Source organism: Pelophylax lessonae, assembly GCF_965119305.1.
Source record: "Pelophylax lessonae genome assembly, chromosome: 12".
Lineage (NCBI taxonomy): Eukaryota > Metazoa > Chordata > Amphibia > Anura > Ranidae > Pelophylax > Pelophylax lessonae.
Window position 1 is genome coordinate 169,919,074 of NC_138779.1, and position 18,546 is coordinate 169,937,619.

The 18,546-nt window shown below is 41.8% G+C and overlaps 1 protein-coding gene across 4 annotated transcripts in view; it reads left to right on the forward strand.

Moving 5' to 3' along the window:
- PPFIA3 (PTPRF interacting protein alpha 3) overlaps positions 1-18,546 on the forward strand; it is a 417,083-nt gene that overhangs the window by 219,107 nt on the left and 179,430 nt on the right. The gene's annotated exons all lie outside the window — the stretch shown is intronic.

Sequence of the window (18,546 nt, forward strand, 5' to 3'; positions counted from 1 at the left end):
CGTGAGATCTGTAGGGAGAGATATCTTGAATTCCTACACGTTTCGGCATTATGCTTTTGTCAAGGAAATTATTCCACCATATCTGTGGGTATAGTAGGTGGATAATTAGTAAAATATTGTGCTGCCAATAGAAAATATTTCATTGGCGACATATGTCTGATTCACTATCACCTGTGGGTCTATAACCCACACACCTTATGATTATTATTGTATATTAATTTCTTTTCAATAAAATTCTAAAATCAACATGTTGTAATAGCCCACAAAGTCCCTTTTTTACTGGTTTGAGGCACCAAACCCCCCCTTTTTCAACATTCAGATGGTTAACCACTTGCCTGGACAGTCTGCATCATGTCAGAAGATGCACTAATAGTAACACAGATTAGTTGTGGAAGGGTTTTTTTGGTGCCTCAAACCAAAGAAGATGGGACTTTATGGGCAAGTGGATGATAATACAAGTATGTGAATAAGGTATATGCAAAATGATGGTAGTAACAAATTAAAACAGCAGTTTATTAACAACAAATACTATTTCCATGTATTGTTAAACAACGTATTGGTGAACAATGTGCTTGGGGGAAGACTCAAGTGTGAAGGAAGTAAAAAGGGGGTGATTCAAAAAGAATCAGTGACAGTAGTGCAATAGTGACATATCATGAGGATTTTTTGGCTGTTTTCCAATGGGTGTTGAAGGGACACTTGTCCCCCAAAAAATCCCAGTTGGCTGATGCGTTTCGGCTCTATCATGGGCCTTTTTCAAAGCGTTAAGTCACTCCGTTCTTTAATCTATAGGAATAATATACAGGATTGTTTAGGTCCTTTTTGTATCGTCAAGTATGTTTGAATTCAAAATTAGAAAAGAGTTTTATACATACATGGGTGTAGCTACCAGTTTCTGCGCAGGGCTCCCCTATCCATGAATTATAGTCATCATATATTCACAGTATCCTTATACAGTCACCATGGTAAAAACAGACCACCTTATACTTTATACTACATTGCAATATAGACCAAGAACCTGGCAAAGATAGAGGGAGAAAAAACCTACCCCCTGAACCGTGGAGGAAGCTTTTAACCCCTTCAGCCTATACAACTGTAAGTGGTCACACCTTTAAAATACCTCTGACATACTGTGTTAATGCCCACTACTATAACAAGTCCCCTTCTTGCCAATACCATCCTAGGCCATATGCAGAACACGATTCCCGCTGTGATTGCAACATGGATAGGGGAGCGCTGCGCAGAAACTGGTAGCTACACCCATGTATGTATAAAACTCTTTTCTAATTTTGAATTCAAACATACTTGACGATACAAAAAGGACCTAAACAATCCTGTATATTATTCCTATAGATTAAAGAACGGAGTGACTTAACGCTTTGAAAAAGGCCCATGATAGAGCCGAAACGCGTCAGCAAACTGGGATTTTTTGGGGGACAAGTGTCCCTTCAACACCAATTGGAAAACAGCCAAAAAATCCTCATGATATGTCACTATTGCACTACTGTCACTGATTCTTTTTGAATCACCACCTTTTTACTTCCTTCATACTTGGGTCTTCCCCCAAGCACATTGTTCACCAATACGTTGTTTAACAATACATGGAAATAGTATTTGTTGTTAATAAACTGCTGTTTTAATTTCTTACTACCATCATTTTGCATATACCTTATTCACATACTTGTATTATCATCCACTTGCCCATAAAGTCCCATCTTCTTTGGTTTGAGGCACCAAAAAAAACCCTTCCACATTTTACACAGGGACGGTGGCAGAACCTACTCATCTTGTGTGCAAAAGAAATAAAAACCCCCCTTTGAACACAGATTAGTTATCTGACTATCATAAGTGCTACTGAAGGGAGTATCCTACAAACCGCACATTAGAGGGTTGACTCCACAGGCAAGATTATCAGTCAGTATACAGTAGCAGAGAGCAGGTTAGTAAAAGCAGCAGTAGCAGTCTGGTGGTTTCAGGCCTAGTTCAACACTTTCTACTTACTTCTGCAAGTGAGAGTTAAAGACTTGTGTTGTCAGCGAGTTTCATAGGCCTAAGCAGAAAGTTGCACGTAGAAAAGATCTGCAAGTATGTGGGTGTTTTCTCCTTCAAATTAAAATTAGCCTTTTTTTTTATCATACCTGTTTTAGGATTTTCTCTTTGAGCCTGTGTAAGAAGATGCAACAAAGAACGTATTTTGCATTGGCTTCTCTAGGACAGTGGTCCTCAACCCTGGCCTACAGGGCCCACTAACAGGCCAGATTTGCAAGCTAACTGAAATACATCCCAGGTGATATCATTTGCTGCTCAGTGATTGCAGTACTCTAGTCTGCATCTCCCCAAGGTAATACCTAAAATCTGGCCTGTTAGTGGGCCCTGTAGGCCAGGGTTGAGGACCACTGCTCTAGGGAACCATGAACCTGTGGACTCTGTCTAATTCAATATCCGTTGCAGATAACTTGTCTAGGAGAAGGCTGAGGACTGCAGTGACTGTGATTTTAGGTCTAAGCCTGCAGCAGCTTAAGGAATGTTTTAAGACCATATATTACTGTGGAGATTGCAGTGTTCCTTGTCTTCAACTATACTTCTTCAAAGTATAGGGAGGTGAGCCTCATTTGCTGGTCTTTTTGTGCTGCTTCCAGGTACATGAGAAGTGCATCTACAGAGGAGGCATTATTCTCCATAGAGAGTACTTTGGCATCAAGATTTGTCAGGTTCATGTCTTTATGAGGGCCCCCTCTTTGCGAAGAGCCAGTGCCTTGAGGTCTGCTTTGGTAGGATTAGATTGCAGCAAGGTTCACAAAACGCATTCTAAAAGTATTGCTGGTATGCATGGTGAAGCAGAAACTGAGAGGGAGTGACTAGGGTGTCAGGATCAGAGAGGATTTCCAGGTGGAAAGCGAGGTGGCGGTGTAAAGAGAGTAGAAGCTGTACAGATTACACTCCCCTGCTGCATGTGTCAGAGATGTGTCATGAAGGACATCAGGAGATCTGCTCCATGTGATGCAGACAGGTTGATGGTGCAGTAAAAGAGGGAGCTGCTCTGGCTAAAATGCTTGACTTTGAGCAGGCATTGAAGAAGCCCTTGTTAGCTTTGTATTTTGTGGGATACCATCTCTTTAGTTTTGAGCCTTGGTTTCCCTGACAACGCTTGTTACGGAGAAACGCATTGGGCGGGGCCCCACACATGACGTCATTCCCCTAAAAAGGTGGAAACTGCAAAGGTGCCTGTCTATTGAACAACATGCTGTTTGAATTCATATTTCTTGTAATTGTGATTTTACTATTTTATTTTGCTTGCTGAAAATAGTACACTGTGTTAGCCTCCTTTGCACCTTAATTCCCTATGTTGAGTGATTTCATTGTTATCTTCTAGATCAGGGTTTATTTGGCTGCTGAGCAGCAATGGATTCTTTGATGTCTGTGTGAAATCTAGCAATCTGGTAAGGAGCTCATTATCTCTTTGTAGTGAAGAGCACCTTTTTTCTTTGGTGGTGTGGTCTGCTCAAGATTTCCACATAGGAATAGAAGAGTGTGGAGGATTGGACATCGGGCACTATTTTTGCACTTAATTTGGACTTTTCTCTTTATTCATTATTTATGCTCTACATATGAAGTTTATATGTTTATTGCACTATTGATTTAGAATTCAGTATTTTAGAAGTATACATATGAATTGGAATATTTATTAAATTTAATATTACTTATTCAAAGGGACAGCGCACTCTAATATGTTTTTATAGCTTTATTATATATTACACCCAGATAGGTGGTAGGATGTGGCAGTCTCCTTATCTCTTTCATTTCACTTACTGGATTCAATTTGTATTTGCCATATGAAGGGATTGATTGATATTATCTAATTTATTTAATTTTATTTGTTAGCGCACAATTATTTTTTTAAGTTTATCTTAGTACTTGGCTGGATGGGCCCATCAGGATCATCACTTATGATAAGAGTATCCACCTTCCTTAGGTGCAAAAAAGTGAGGATCATTGACACAAGATTGTTTCCTCCTTCTTGTCTCCTTAGTGTTCCTGATTTTCCTCCAAAAGAAGAAAGGAGAGCGCCTCTGAGTGCAATGGAAATTTAATACAGAAATAAAAAAGTAGTAACTCACATCGAAGTAATATGTAAAGCGTATATCCAGAACGTTAGTGGCTCCGTGGTGATAAGGGGGTGATCCGCAGGGCCCAGGGTGTTCTAGTGGACAGACAAGCGCGCCTTCTTTCTGTTTACTTCCGGGCGAGTGGGAGGTGGAGACCGTGAGGCGGAGACTGGTGGCGCCTGACGTCAGGACCAAAACAAGGGCGTAAGGGGCTTCACTACGCGTTTTGGAACACCCAACAGGGCATGCACACTCTTTTGTCAAGTCTTGTCTTGTCAATGACTTGACAAAGGAGTGCGTATGCCCCATTGGGTGTTCACGCATGCTCCAAAACACGTAGTGAAGCCCCTTCCGCCCCTTGTTTTGGCCCTGACGTCAGACGCCACCAGCCTCCGCCTCGTGGTCTCCACCTCTCGCCCGCCTGGAAGTAAACAGTAAACTGAAGTAAACAGAAAGCCGACATGCTTGTCTGTCCCTTAGGACACCCTGGGCCCTGCGGATCACCGCCTCATCACCACAGAGCCACTGACATTCTGGATATACTCTTTACATTTTACTTTTGATGTGAGTTACTACATTTTTATTTCTGTATTAAATTTCCATTGCACTCAGAGGCGCTCTCCTTTCTTATTTTATACATATCCATGCAGTGTTGCCTTCACTATTCCGGAGAGCCTGCCCTGAGCATCAACCATCCACCCCTGGAACTGTTCTGGACCCTACAGATGGACTCCCAAACAGTCCTTTTATGACCTTTATCCCCTGAGATATGCACATGGACTATTAATCCCCCCTGTGCGTCCAGTGTTCCTTGGTCCCCCTTATTATTCCCTGTTGTAATACTATTATCCTTACATCCTTAAGCGCCAACACCCCACTGCTCTTATTTCCCTCCAAATCCTAACACGCCAAGAATATAAAGTCCACTGAGAAATAAAACGTTGCAGCATAATGATTTGCCCACAAAATAAAGCAGAGGTAGGGCGTTGCTACCCAATAAGATGAGGGAATTTTCAGAGCATGTAAACGCATTTAAGCCTTGTGGGCCTTGTTCACTACAAATGCCATGTACAAAAATGCCACAACATATAGTGTATAAACCCCTACTGGCAACAAATGTTAATTTGCCAATAAATGGATAATAACAGTTACCTATAGAGGTGAAACACCATACATGGACAGACATGAATTTAATCAGAAACACAAACAATTGGTTACATAGTCAAAAAAGACATTAAAATCCAATAGAGTGGCAAAACAAAAAAATGAACAAACAAAAATAATTAACAAGAATGCCCATTGGTAGAAAAGAGATAGTACTAAAAGGGAAGAGGCAGGTGGTGCAAGAGAGAATCAATATAAGTAATTATTCTTTTGTGGATTCTGATAATACCTTTAACTTTTTCAATTTTCTAGATTTAAAAGCTAAATTGTGTTTAGAACATTTGGAGTCAGAGTCACAAACGGCCTCTTTGGCACTCCATATAGCTCGTTCTTTAAATGTGATCATTTTTTTTATCCTATACAGGCTAGAAATTATTTTGTAAATGCCTTCTGGGCCATTGTTGAAAAATAATTTTTCGATTTGAAGCAAAAATCCCTAACTTCACAAGCCTCTAACATTTCCAAACAAGAAAGTATAGCCATACAGCACCTAAAGGATTCGAAACAGTTAATCATTAAAGAGGCTGACAAGGGAGGAGCAGTGGTGGTGCTTACTAGAGAGCAATATCTTTCTGAAGCCATTCGGCAGCTAAGTGACCCCACCATCTATTCTCCCTTGTCTTCTAAACCCACTGTCGTTTTTCAATCCGCCCAGTCTAAACTTTTGTACTAGGGGAAAGAAACAGGTGTATTATACCCAAAGACGGTGGAATACCTATATGTTGAGGATACGATCATTCTGGTTTTCTACCATCTCCCCAAGATACACAAGCCGGGTGACTCAGTTCAGGGCTGCCTAATTGTAGCTGGAACAGGTTCTCTATTAGAACATCTGCGAGAATGGGTAGTTTGCTATTTGCAACTGTTGGTTTTTAGATTCCTTGGATACATTAGAGTCACCAATATAGTTTTAACACATACAATCTGTGTCATGGTCGCCTAATTATCTATGGGCCACTTTAGATGTTAAGGCATTATGCTCCTCGATCCCCCAAAGCGCTGGATTAAGAGCTGCTTAAATGAATCTGAGTAGATATAGCTCCTATTCACAGGCACTGCAAGAGTTCATTCTAATGAGTGTATAATTGTTATCAAATAACGATTTTCTTTTTGATAATTGCTTTTATGTCCAGCGCTGAGGGCGTCAATGGGGGCCAGATTTTTACCATCAAATGCAAATTTATATATGGGTTGGTGGGAGGAGCTGTGTCTTAATCCCTTTGCACACAATATATTCTGGTATGGTTACTATATTGATGTTTGCTGATGGTGTGTGGTGGGGATGGCTCTTCATTGAATGAATTCATCAGTTTCATTATTAACAACAAACTTAATCTTCAGTTCATTCTCTTTTGATTCCCTGAGCATTGACTTTCTGGATATCTCCTTGTGTGGGGATCCAGATACAAAAGCTATACACACCTGCACAGGATGAAATCCATCCGTGGGAAATACTACTCTTTTGCCACCAGTTGTCACCCATCCCACACCATTCATGTGATCTTTGTTCAGGAATTCACTTGGGTCTCGAAGGAATTGCTCCTCTGATTCCACCTTTAATGTGCAATGCCAGACTATAACTACACTACTTGCCTAAAGAGGCTACCCCAAATCAGTTGTTAAGAGATCAGTTGGGAGAGAGGATCTTATTTCTAATGATTCAGTTAATGCACTAAACAAACATAAAAATAGAAATAAGCATTTGTGTATAGGGACAGATAGGAAGAACAATTATTTGGCAACATTTGTAACCACATTCTCACAGGAGTAACATCAAGTTTTTAATATAATAAAGAAAAATCTTCCCTTCCTGTCTCCACAAAGTCTTAAAACCAGGGTGCCGTTTTCACCAGCTTGGGGCTCCTTGTTGTTACCTAGCTTATTTTCATCTTGAAGTTCCCAACCAACATGGCTCTAATATCGAGGTTGTTTTACCCATGCAATCTAAAAATGTGCAGATATTATGATGTCAATCTATGCACTACATCTTTTAACTCAGGAATCGCCAGAGAAAACTTTGACATTAAGCAATATATTGTGGAACCAAGTATGTGTTGCATCAAATTTGCTGCACTTCCTGTAACCTGCAGTATATTGGATGTACTACATGTGCTTTAAAAACAAGAATAGGGGAACATTATTTTGATTCTTTCAATCCAAATGCAAAGCATATTTCTAATGTCTCACGTCACTGTAAAGAATGTCATTCTGGTGATTTGTCCTTCTTTAGGTTTACTGGTATTGAGAGACTGACTCCTATGCCCAGAGGTGGGGATAGGAACAGATGGCCTTTAGGCATAGTGGATATTTAAGTTAAAATCCAGGTTCCCTCATGGGTTAAATCTTTGATGAGACCTGGACCTACACTTATGTTGATTCCCTCTTGTACCTCCTGCCGCTTCCCTTTTAGTACTATCTGTATTCTCCCACTGGGTACTCTTGCTTATTTTTTTCTGTTTGTTCAGGTTTTGTTTTGACACTCTATTGTATGTGTTTCACCTCTTCGGGTAACTCTAATTATCCATTAATTGGCAAATTAATGGCATGTGTTGCCAGGAGGGGTTTATGCATTATATATTGTGACATTTTATTGTACATGACATTTGTAGTGAACAAGGCCCACGAGGCTGAAACCTGTTTATATTTGCTGCCTGATACTGTGTCTTTTATAAAGAGCCAATACATTCTGAAGATTTTAAAGAGTAAGCAAGGAGTTGCAGACTCGTTTTCACCATGTTTGGTGAGCAAAGTTTTGACTTTGTGGACATTTAGAAAAATCCCATCTCCAATTCCTGGGTCTAGGAGGTAATTCTTAGGCTCCTTTCACACTATCCGTCCGTCAGACCGATTCCGTTTTTCTCTGCGGGGGATCGAGCCGCCGATCCCCCGCTGAGCAGGAGGATGAAAGCTGTGTCTCCGCGCTGTGTGCGAAGACACAGCTGTCAGTTCCCCATGCATCTCTATGGGGGAAATTGGATGGGAACAGACTGTCGGTCCGTTCTCATCCGATCCCATCTGATCCGGTCCGCTGGACGGATGGAAAATAGGGTTTCCATCCGTCCAGATTTGACGGATCGGATGTCAGCGGACAAGTCTCCGCTGACATCCGATCCCCCACAGAGATGCATGGGGGGACCGTTCAGATCCGCCAAAAAAACGGACAGGCGGATCTGAACGGTCCGCCTGTGTGAAAGGGGCCTAAGGGTTGCAAAATTGCCTCCTCGTCAGTTGCTGACTTTGAAACTGACAGTTTTCCTGTAACATTGAAGAATTTCACTTGGCTCTTTAGGTTAAAAGTCCAGGGGGATATCATTTTTTTTTTTTTTACTCAAATATCTATTTTTAAGCTGAAAGGGGATTAAACAGGACTTAGGCTTGAAAGCCCTGAACAGTTTTGTCCACTTTTGCATGAAATGGTTTGGTCTTAGTTTCCTTTTTCTGAAGGGAATTTCTGATCTTTGCGGATATCTAGGATGCAAATCTACATGTCCCAATTTTTTATACTCCAATTGAGAACATAGAACAGCTTAAACTATATTGCTGCCTACAGGGGGACTGGACACTCGTAAGCAAAAAGCAAAAAAAAAAAAAAAAATCAGCCCAGGGTATAGCCCCTCCTACTTCCAACATATATTTTTTTATGCTAGTGTCCTAGGAAGATTGATATATATATATATATATATCTGCTGTTTTAAAGGCTAAGTTTTCTAAAGCTAATTTTCTAGGAACCATTTTTTTTTTTTTTTTTTTATCAGTGAAGACCCTTCTGTACATTGCTGCTGGTGATTTTCCCACCAACTTGCAGCTACTTTGTGTGGTTCTCCTTATAGCCCAGCATTTGGAGCAACCTGATCTTGAGTTTTTTAGGATTGCTAAGGTTTATAATAATTTCCCTTTGTACCTGCCTTTTCAGTTGCTTCTATATAGAGGCTGGAATTACCCAAATAATCTATTTGCTCCCTCTCAGTGCTTTCTAACTCTGTACCTGTTTAATGAAAATTTTGTTCAAAAGTGGTCTGCTCTCACTGTGGATCTGGCCATTTCTTGCCTTAGCAGGGGGACAATCCTGCATTTAGGGATCCAACCATTAAGCAGCTTGAGGTTCGTTCAGCATTATATTATCTAATGTGGGCCCTGCCTTACATTCAATTTTGGATTCAATTTTGCTATGCCAAACCATGTTTACCCGCTGCTGCCATTGACACTTTTTTTGTAAATAAAGCACTTCTGGCACTGCCAAATCCATTGGCAAGCCCACTTTGGAATAAAAGTGCACTTCCCTGAGTGTGTCTCATGGCAAATTCTAGTTTCATTCCCTGTCATTTCCTCAGTTTCTAACCTCAAACCTTCCCTTAGCAACTTGTCGATCTCCATTGGACACTCTCTGGCTTTCTGGGCCAAGGGGTCATTACTCAAGGCTCTGCTGCAAGAGGTTTCAGGGGATTTACTTCAACTTGTTCATTGTCTCAAAACCCAAAAGAGGCATTAATCTTTCTTTCACCGGGGGGACATCCTAGCTAAGGTGGGCATAAAAGATGCCCATCTTTACAGCTTGCCAGGGCTTCCTGCATTTTTCTGTAGTGTCTCTGCACTACAAGTTTGTGGCCCTTACTTTTGGTCTGTTTAGTGCACTTTGGGTGCTTACCAAGATCCTGGCTCCAGTGTTGGCCTTGTTTCGCTTTTAGGGTATTCCATTTGTGGGATATCTAGATCAGTGTTTCTCAACCTTTTTCCATTCCGGGCGCCCTTGAAAAGTATTTTCAATCTTTAAGCACCCCAGTCCAAGGCTTGGTTAATTTTACTGTGTGTCGCAGAATGCACGCAAAGTCGCGCTTGTTCCTGACACGCAGACAAATGCTCTGCTCTTTAGGGGTAAGAGCAAGGAAGGGGAGGGTTACATTATCTGCTTTGTTCTAGCCACATCCCTAGAATATACAGAAAGACAAAATTTCCCCCTCTATATGGGACTTTTAAGGCATAGAAGAAAGTACCAAATAGTAAATTAAAATGTTATCAAAGTTTAATTGTACCTAGTGAAAAAAAGACATACATAGATTGTTCAAGAATAATATGACCTAATGAAATAAGTGAGGTACATATTACCACACCATATCTTGTGACTAAAGCATTAAATATTACTGTATAAGTTCTATGATGCACACTGCACACACAAGTCCAACGTGTTTCATAGTATTTTGGCTCCTCCTTCAGGGACAGTTGTACATTTATTAGAGGTATGGTCTATAAAGGTAAAAAATAATGTTAAGACATTCATCAGATATACATATGTGGCTAGTTCCAATGACAAAAGGTGAGATGTTGGGCAATGCTTACAATGTCCTCAAACCCAGGGCTCAATACCAGTTGTAGAAGATAAAAACATTTAAAAATGAGAAAAAGTGCCATATCAGTGAATGATCATCAATGGCTCTGCATGGCGCACAGATTAAAATGCCCCGTGTGAACAAGGCCTTAACGCAGAGCACCTTCATACTCTTCCCAAGTTTCAACTTCAACTCCTAAGTTTAGCCCTCAATTCCGGCACAACATCTGGCACAAAAAGGCCACCAAGTCCTCTCCAAAGCCCTCCTCACAATGAAGTAATGCCCTCATTCATTGAAGTGGGGGGATGTCTGCTGCACTGTACATCTCACTAGACTTCATACATCCCAGACAAATGGATTCAAGATTGGTTTCAAAGATTTACCGAATAGAATTCAAAGCTCTACTTCCTCAAATCACATCAAAGACTGCCCAAGGGCAATCAGATTTGCAAAAGCCCTACACTACCTATTGTCCCAGGTAGTCATTCTGCCAGTACTGCAACAGCATGGGTTCAAGATATTTTACAAATCATGTCCATAGTTTCAAATGCTCAACTGAGGTATCCGGTATATTGGACGTCAACTCACTCAGCAAAGTCCTTCACTTGTTCACAAAGCTCCTAGCACTCTTTCTGCCTTCTGCCAGAGCTCAGAGAACAGACTACACAACTTTCTCCTGAAAGAAGCATACCCTTTACATCTTGCAGGAAATATCCAAAATACTATGCACTTGCTTTAGACCTTTAGCTCAGTGGTCAGCTTCAAAGATCTGTTCTATGGCCTTCCATTGGCCCAAAGTATTTGGATTAAATTCTAGATTTATCTAAAAAAAAGAAAGAAAGTTACTTTTCGAAGGCTTTTACTCGACTACTAAGATTCAACAAAAATCATGCAGTGAAACTCACTATACTAACTTTGGTTTAAAGGGTTGCCTCTTTACTTTCAATAGTTTTTATTAATTTTAAAGCATAAAAACACAAAGTTTACAGGAACAATGTCGTAATATGATTCAAATCACACGACATAAACATATGCAAATTACGAACAGGTTGTGTGATAACACTTTCAAAAGACTCAAAAGGTTGTACAACAGAACAACAGTATAGAACATCCAGAAATGTCTGATACAGCAAAACAAACAACAGGACATATCATGCGGCTATCGTTGAGTAAGGAAATTACACTAATTTGTGTGAACTTAACCCTTAAGTGGTAGGGGTATAGTATTGACTGTGGGTCCATAGGAGTCAGTCTTTGTGAAACCTAGCTCCCCTGGAAACCGAGTATGCATAGGCTTTTTCCATGGAGTACTGGAGTTTGACCTGCCCCACAAAGGGTTGCCTCTTTAAAGACAGTCCCCCTTGCCCAATCTCACTAAGAACTACAGTATCTAACTAAACCTTCTATCAACATTAAAAAAGCTGACTTTTTCCTGGATTCAACCATGCCCCTATCCCCCCACACAAATTCTTTTTTCCAGGTGGATCACTACTTCACCTCCTTTTTTTTTTTTTCGTCAGAAACACCGCTTCACTTCACCTCTGACAGTGGGAAAACCCTTCTTCTCTTACAAGTGGAAGATTATTACAATAGACAAAAGGTCAGTCAGCCTAGGGAGCAGTCTTCCAATCATTGACAGTCCAGGGAACAGGGTCAAGGGAGGAGGCCAAACTCCCCAACAGCACCTTAGTGCTCAGAGCTGTCAGGATACCTCTACAGCACTAAACTCACCCCTTTTAAAGAGGCACCCAATTAGGGTGCAGTCTGACAGTGCCACTACAGTGGCATATACCAATCATAAAGAGGAGCTTTGCTGCCTTGAGTGGAGCAAACCTGTTTTCTCTCATGGACAGAAACCAATGATTTTTTCAATCCACATTCCAGGTGTAGACAATTCCACTATGTCAGCCACCATCATCTGGACCAAGGGAAATACTTTTTTCATCCAGCTGTGTAGAATCTCATGTACCAAACATTGAAGACTCTGGCATTGGGCATCCTTGTCTCCAGAAAAAAAATACTACCTACCTTTCCTTGTTTCCGTGTCCACAAATCCAATTTCAGATTGCATATGCCTCCACTAAGCATTCTATCTTACTTACCCACTATATAAAAGGGAGAGGGAGACAAGGATTCTTCTGATACCAACTGAGCCAGAAGACTCTGGTACATAGACATCCTCTCCCTTCTTACAGAAGACCCTCAGCCTCTTCCAATGTGCCAGAGCTCTTTTTGAAGGCCATTTATTCCACCCTGTTTCATAGTCTCTAGCATTATCAGCATGACTATTGAAACCCAGGTCCTAAAGAATAGAGGGGTCCTTTCGTTTATCATTGCTACCTTGCTGGGTGCAAGAAAGGCCACATCCATAAAGATTTTTATTGTTCCTGGAAATCTTATTTTGCCTGCGGTCAAATCACTCTGTTCAGTCCAAATGTTTGCTCTCTGCCCCATGTCTATCCCTCCTACAAAAAAGTCTGACCAAAATCTAGCTCTCATCAAACCCATCACCCGAATAGGACGAGTTTTGACCCTATCGCCCTTCAAAAAGCCTCAAGCTTCACCTTCTCTCACAGAAAACCTTTATCCAAGACTTTTCTTGTATCCATGCCTCCCCCTTCCTTGTAGCATCAAGCACTCTCCTGGGACTGTAACCTAGTTCTTTTGCTTGACAGAAACCACCCTTTAACCATCAGGTACAGTATCTCACAAAAATGAGTACACCCCTTACATTTTTGTACACTACTTGTAGAGTAAAGAAGTGAGTGTACAGCTTGTATAACAGTGTTAATTTGCTGTCCCCTCAAAAAAACTCACAGCTATTAATGTCTAAACCACTGGCAACAAATGTGAGTACACCTCTAAGTCAAAATGTCCAAATTGGGCCCAAAGTGTCAAAATTTTGTGTGGCCACCTTTATTTTCCAGCACTGCCTTAACCCTCTTGGGCATAGAGTTCACCAAAGCTTCACAGGTTTCCACTGGAGCCCTCTTCCACTTCTCCATGACGACATCACGGAGCTGGTGGATGTTGGAGACCTTGCGCTCCTCCACCTTCTGTTTTAGGATGCCTCACAGATGCTCAATAGGGTTTAGGTCTGGAGACATGCTTGGCCAGTCCATCACCTTTACCCTCAGCTTCTTTAGCAAGGCAGTGGTCGTCTTGGAGGTGCGTTTGGGGTTGTTATCATGTTTGAATACTGCCCTGCGGCCCAGGGGATCATGCTCTGCTTCAGTATGTCACAGTGCATGTTGGCATTCATGGTTTCCTCAATGAACTGTAGCTCTCCAGTGCCGGCAGCACTCATGCAGCCCCAGACCATGACACTCCCACCACCATGCTTGACTGTAGGCAAGACACACTTGTCTTTGTACTCCTCACCTGTTTGCCGCCACACACGCTTGACACCATCTGAACCAAAATAGTTTATCTTGGTCTCATCAGACCACAGGACATGGTTCCAGTAATCCATGTCCTTAGTCTGCTTGTGTTCGGCAAACTTTTTTGTGCATCATCTCTGGTAGAGGCTTCCTTCTGGGACGACAGCCGTGCAGACCAATTTAATGCAGTGTGCGGCATATGGTCTGAACACTGACAGGCTGACTCCCTCACCCCTTCAACCTCGTGCTCTCAACTGCTTTGGTCGACCATGGCGAGGCCTGTTCTGAGTGGAACCTGTCCTGTCATACCGCTGTATGTTCTTGTTCTTGACCACCATGCTGCAGCTCAGTTTCAGGGTCTTGGCAATCTTCTTATAGCCTAGGCCATCTTTATGTAGAAAAAATAGTTAACCAAGGAATAAGGACTAAACCCTGGCAACCAAGTGGTTAATCGGCAGAGACAAGGACTTGCTGGTAGTGGATGTATATAGTATTTATTGAAAAAGTATAAAAAAGATTTTAAACAAATCTATATGCCATATGAACCAAAGTGAGCAACCCCCCTCCTACCAATAAAAACACATGCCATCAACAGAATAGGTCGGGACCCGGTATATCTTGAAATTGAATGAAAAGTCTATAAATGGTGAACTAACTGCATGGAACACACATAAGTAATCCCAAAGGTGATGCCCAGAATGATGGGTATGATCCACTCTAAGATCTGAGAAAGTCAATACTGTATAGTTGGAAAAAAATGGCAATGTGTCCCTAGGTAAGTACTGAAGACTATTTTCTTTAAACAATTTCTTAAAAGGTCACATCAATATTCATAGATGGATGCGAGCTTGCTTACCCCCTTTTGAAGGTCCTGTAATCTGAAATAACTGGATGACAATATCATCTGTTATATAGGTAAACTTGGGGGTTCAACATCCATCCGAAGTCAGGGACTTATATTCTGAAATGCAGAGGTCTCGATCATAAATAACTGCTGATGTGAGGGGTCCGTTGTGTGAAGGGGACAGTCTCTAGCAGTGCACTTGTTCTGTGTCTTTGCAGTACTTCGGACGTGCAGTCCTACCGATACTTAGATTTTACTTGCCTCCAAGTCCAGAAACAACTGACCCAAATGTAGTAGCTTCTTACAGCACACTGGATACACAGCAAACTGCATCTGGAGCTGACAGTCCATCTAGTAACACTCACTGCCCTCCTCTAGATCAGAGTTTCTCAACTCCGGTCCTCAAGGCACACTAACAGGCCAGATTTTAAGTATTACCTTGGGTAGATGCAGACTAGAATACTGCAATCACTGAGCAGCAAATTATATCACCTGTGATGTACTTCAGTTTTCTTGCAAACCCAGCCTGTTAAGCCCCGTACACACGTTCAGATAATCGGACGACTTATCGTTCGCATTTTGTTGCATGATACTAACATCGAATTCAACAATGCGTACAAACCGTATGATTTTTGTCGTACGATTCGGGAAAAGCTTCCTGGTTGCTTAGCTACGTATCAGATGGTGCAAAACAAAAACAATGGCAGCCAGGCTTTTTCCATGCTATTTCATGCGCGGTCTTTGTTAATCGATTTTTAGCGGACGCATAGTGTACTGATGAAACGATGAAACTGATGAAACAAGTCTTTTTTTCAGATCCTCAAAGAGTTCTTTGCCATGAGGTGCCATGTTAAACTTCCAGTGATCAGTATGAGAGAGTGAGAGCGATAACACAAAATTTAACACACCTGCTCCCCATTCACGTCTGAGACCTTGCAACATCAACAAGTCAAATGACACCAGGGAGGGAAAATGGCTAATTGGGCCCAATTTGGACATTTTCACCAAGGGGTGTACTCACTTTTGTTGCCAGTGGTTTAGACATTAATGGCTGAGTGTTGAGTTATTTTGAGGGGACAGCAAATTTACACTGTTATACAAGCTGTACATTCACTACTTTACATTGTAGCAAAGTGTAATTTCTTCAGTGTTGTCACAGGAAAAGATATAATAAAATATTTACAAAAATGTCAGTGGTTTTCTCACTTTTGTGAGATACTGTATATTCCTTGAGAATATCTTACCAGTATAGTAACCTTTTCTGGTATATGTCAGCAGATCTTTCCTGCAAGAGGGCCCTTTCTCATACTTCACAAGCACTAGGTCTTGATAGGCCCAAAGCATCCTTACTTCTAATGTGGTTTTAGAATCCCATCTCCAGCATTGCCTGTCATTCTTACGCCCTGCTCCTAATATCTAAAGGAAGTCTCTCTACATGGTCTGCCATTAGAGATTACCTGGCACATCTACTTCCTGTTTTAGACAAACAATCCTTGTTCGATCTTCCCTCAAACCCTCACACAGGGCACTACACTGTAAACCCTCCATTGCTAGGTGGATAAGGTACTTAAATGTGAGAGATGACACTCAAAACCAAACACCTCTTCCCACGCTGTTATGCGCACACTCCAACACATTTGTTGGGGAATCCTGGACTTTTAGGCATCAAGCCTCTGGCGCCCAATATTGGTTGACCATCACTTAGTCTTTGATTCATACTTTTTTAATTTAACAGGTACATGCTCTACCTTCTCCTGGCACAACTTTGTCTGCAAGGTTCTTGCGGCGGGACTCTGAGCCTGAGGAGTTTTCATCTCTGTTGTTGTTGGGCCTGTTGGCACAGTTCTTTTCCCTGGTTGTTGCCACCCTTGTATTCATTGTTTTGGGACATCCCATGATGTATGAATAGGGGAAAAAGAGCTAGCGCTCTGGTGTGGGCTGGATAGAGCACCTCTGGTGGGGGCTGGATAGAGCACCGGCGGACTACAGATATTCTAATGACAATCAGGTTTTAAACTAAGGGGAGGACGATATGTGGGCTGGGACAAGTGTGAGAAAGTCCATAAAACAATACAGTCCACAATAAAAAGTCCTTGTCTCAGGAGTGATGATAAACTGCTTCAAAGGGCTGGCTCTGTAGCACAGTGAAGTCACCGCTGTGTAGGCATGTAAGAAAACAGAAGAAAAAACAGAGCGCCTCTAAATGTAGCAGTTTTATTGATAGGCTAATAAAACATAAGTGATTGAACTCACTAGATAAAAGTAAGGTGGGAGCTTGTAGTGTCCGGTGGTGGGTCAGAAGATGGAATAGGGTCCCAGGCGCCCTGGAGGGTGGAGGGGTCCGTACCGGTCGAATAGACGGGTGGATGCTGTGTGAGAGATCTTCTGTCTACCGTCTTCCGGGTGCCCAAGTGTAAGGCCTTACACTTGAAAAAAGAGCGCGCAGGTTCATGCAGAGCCGTGCGCGAGCTCTGAAACGCGTCGTGTAATTCACCCCAGTCCGTGTGACGTCAGGCAGTGTGCGCTGCATTCCAGCGTGGTTCCTGGCATCTCAGCCGTTCTTCGGCACCCGGAAGAAGGTAGACAGAGGATCTCTCACACAGCATCCACCCGTCTATTCGACCGGTATGGACCCCTCCACCCTCCAGGACGCCTGGGACCCTCTTCCATCTTCTGACCCACCACCGGACACTACAAGCTCCCACCTTACTTTTATCTAGTGAGTTCAATCACTTACGTTTTATTAGCCTATCAATAAAACTGCTACATTTAGAGGCGCTCTGTTTTTTCTTCTGTTTTCTATGATGTATGAATAGGATGTCTGTGTCCTGTACTGTATGATTACGATATGAGAAATGTTATATTACCTGTAAATTCCATATCTTGCAGTACAGTACAGTACAGGTCAAAAGGCTAAAAACCTGAGAACTCATGCAGTGTGGTAGGGTTATAGGGGAGGTGCCCCAGGGGAACTTGTCCTCAAAAGCTTGCCAGTGTCCAATCACCTAATTGTGCGAGCCCTTTAACCCCTGGTGTATGAAAAAGATGCCTGCATCCTGTATTGTACGCCAAGATATGAAATTTACAGGTATGTGAAAATTGCTCTTTTCTTGGAGACGTTCTTCCTTTCTTTATTGCTTTTGGTTTCACTGCTTGCTACTCCTGAGCTTGTTCAGTGCCTGCAGGGGTGTAGCCAATAGATGGGGCTGTGCCTTTGTTTTTGCCTAGGGTCCAATTTCCTGGCAGAAGGAACTATATACGGATATTAGACTGTTTTGCCTAATGAGCTACTAGAGAAAAGGATTTCATGGTAAGTAAATAATTCCTTTAAATGCAGAAGTCACAGTACCAAGTTTTAGCGGAACTTGGCACTGAACCTTAGCTGTGAGAAAGGTGTGCTAAATACACAGGAGATTTCAACAATTCTACAATTGTTTCTTATGTCAGCAGAGTTTATCATACTCAAATAATTAATATTTTTACCATGTGTTGAATTCCCATCTATTCATTGCTGCACCCTTTCTTTTCCCTTGTACTCCTGCTCTCAACAAGTTTCTACTTCAACTATTCACTTTGTAAGTGTGTACAGAGTATTTTCCATGTTTGACTTAGCAGATGATTTTTACTACAGTCATGTAGACAGCACAAACAAGTATCTTGTGTATTGAGACCAGAGCACAAATTTTTCAGTCTGTGGCTTGTTTGTCATGGTGTCTGTCATTTCTATG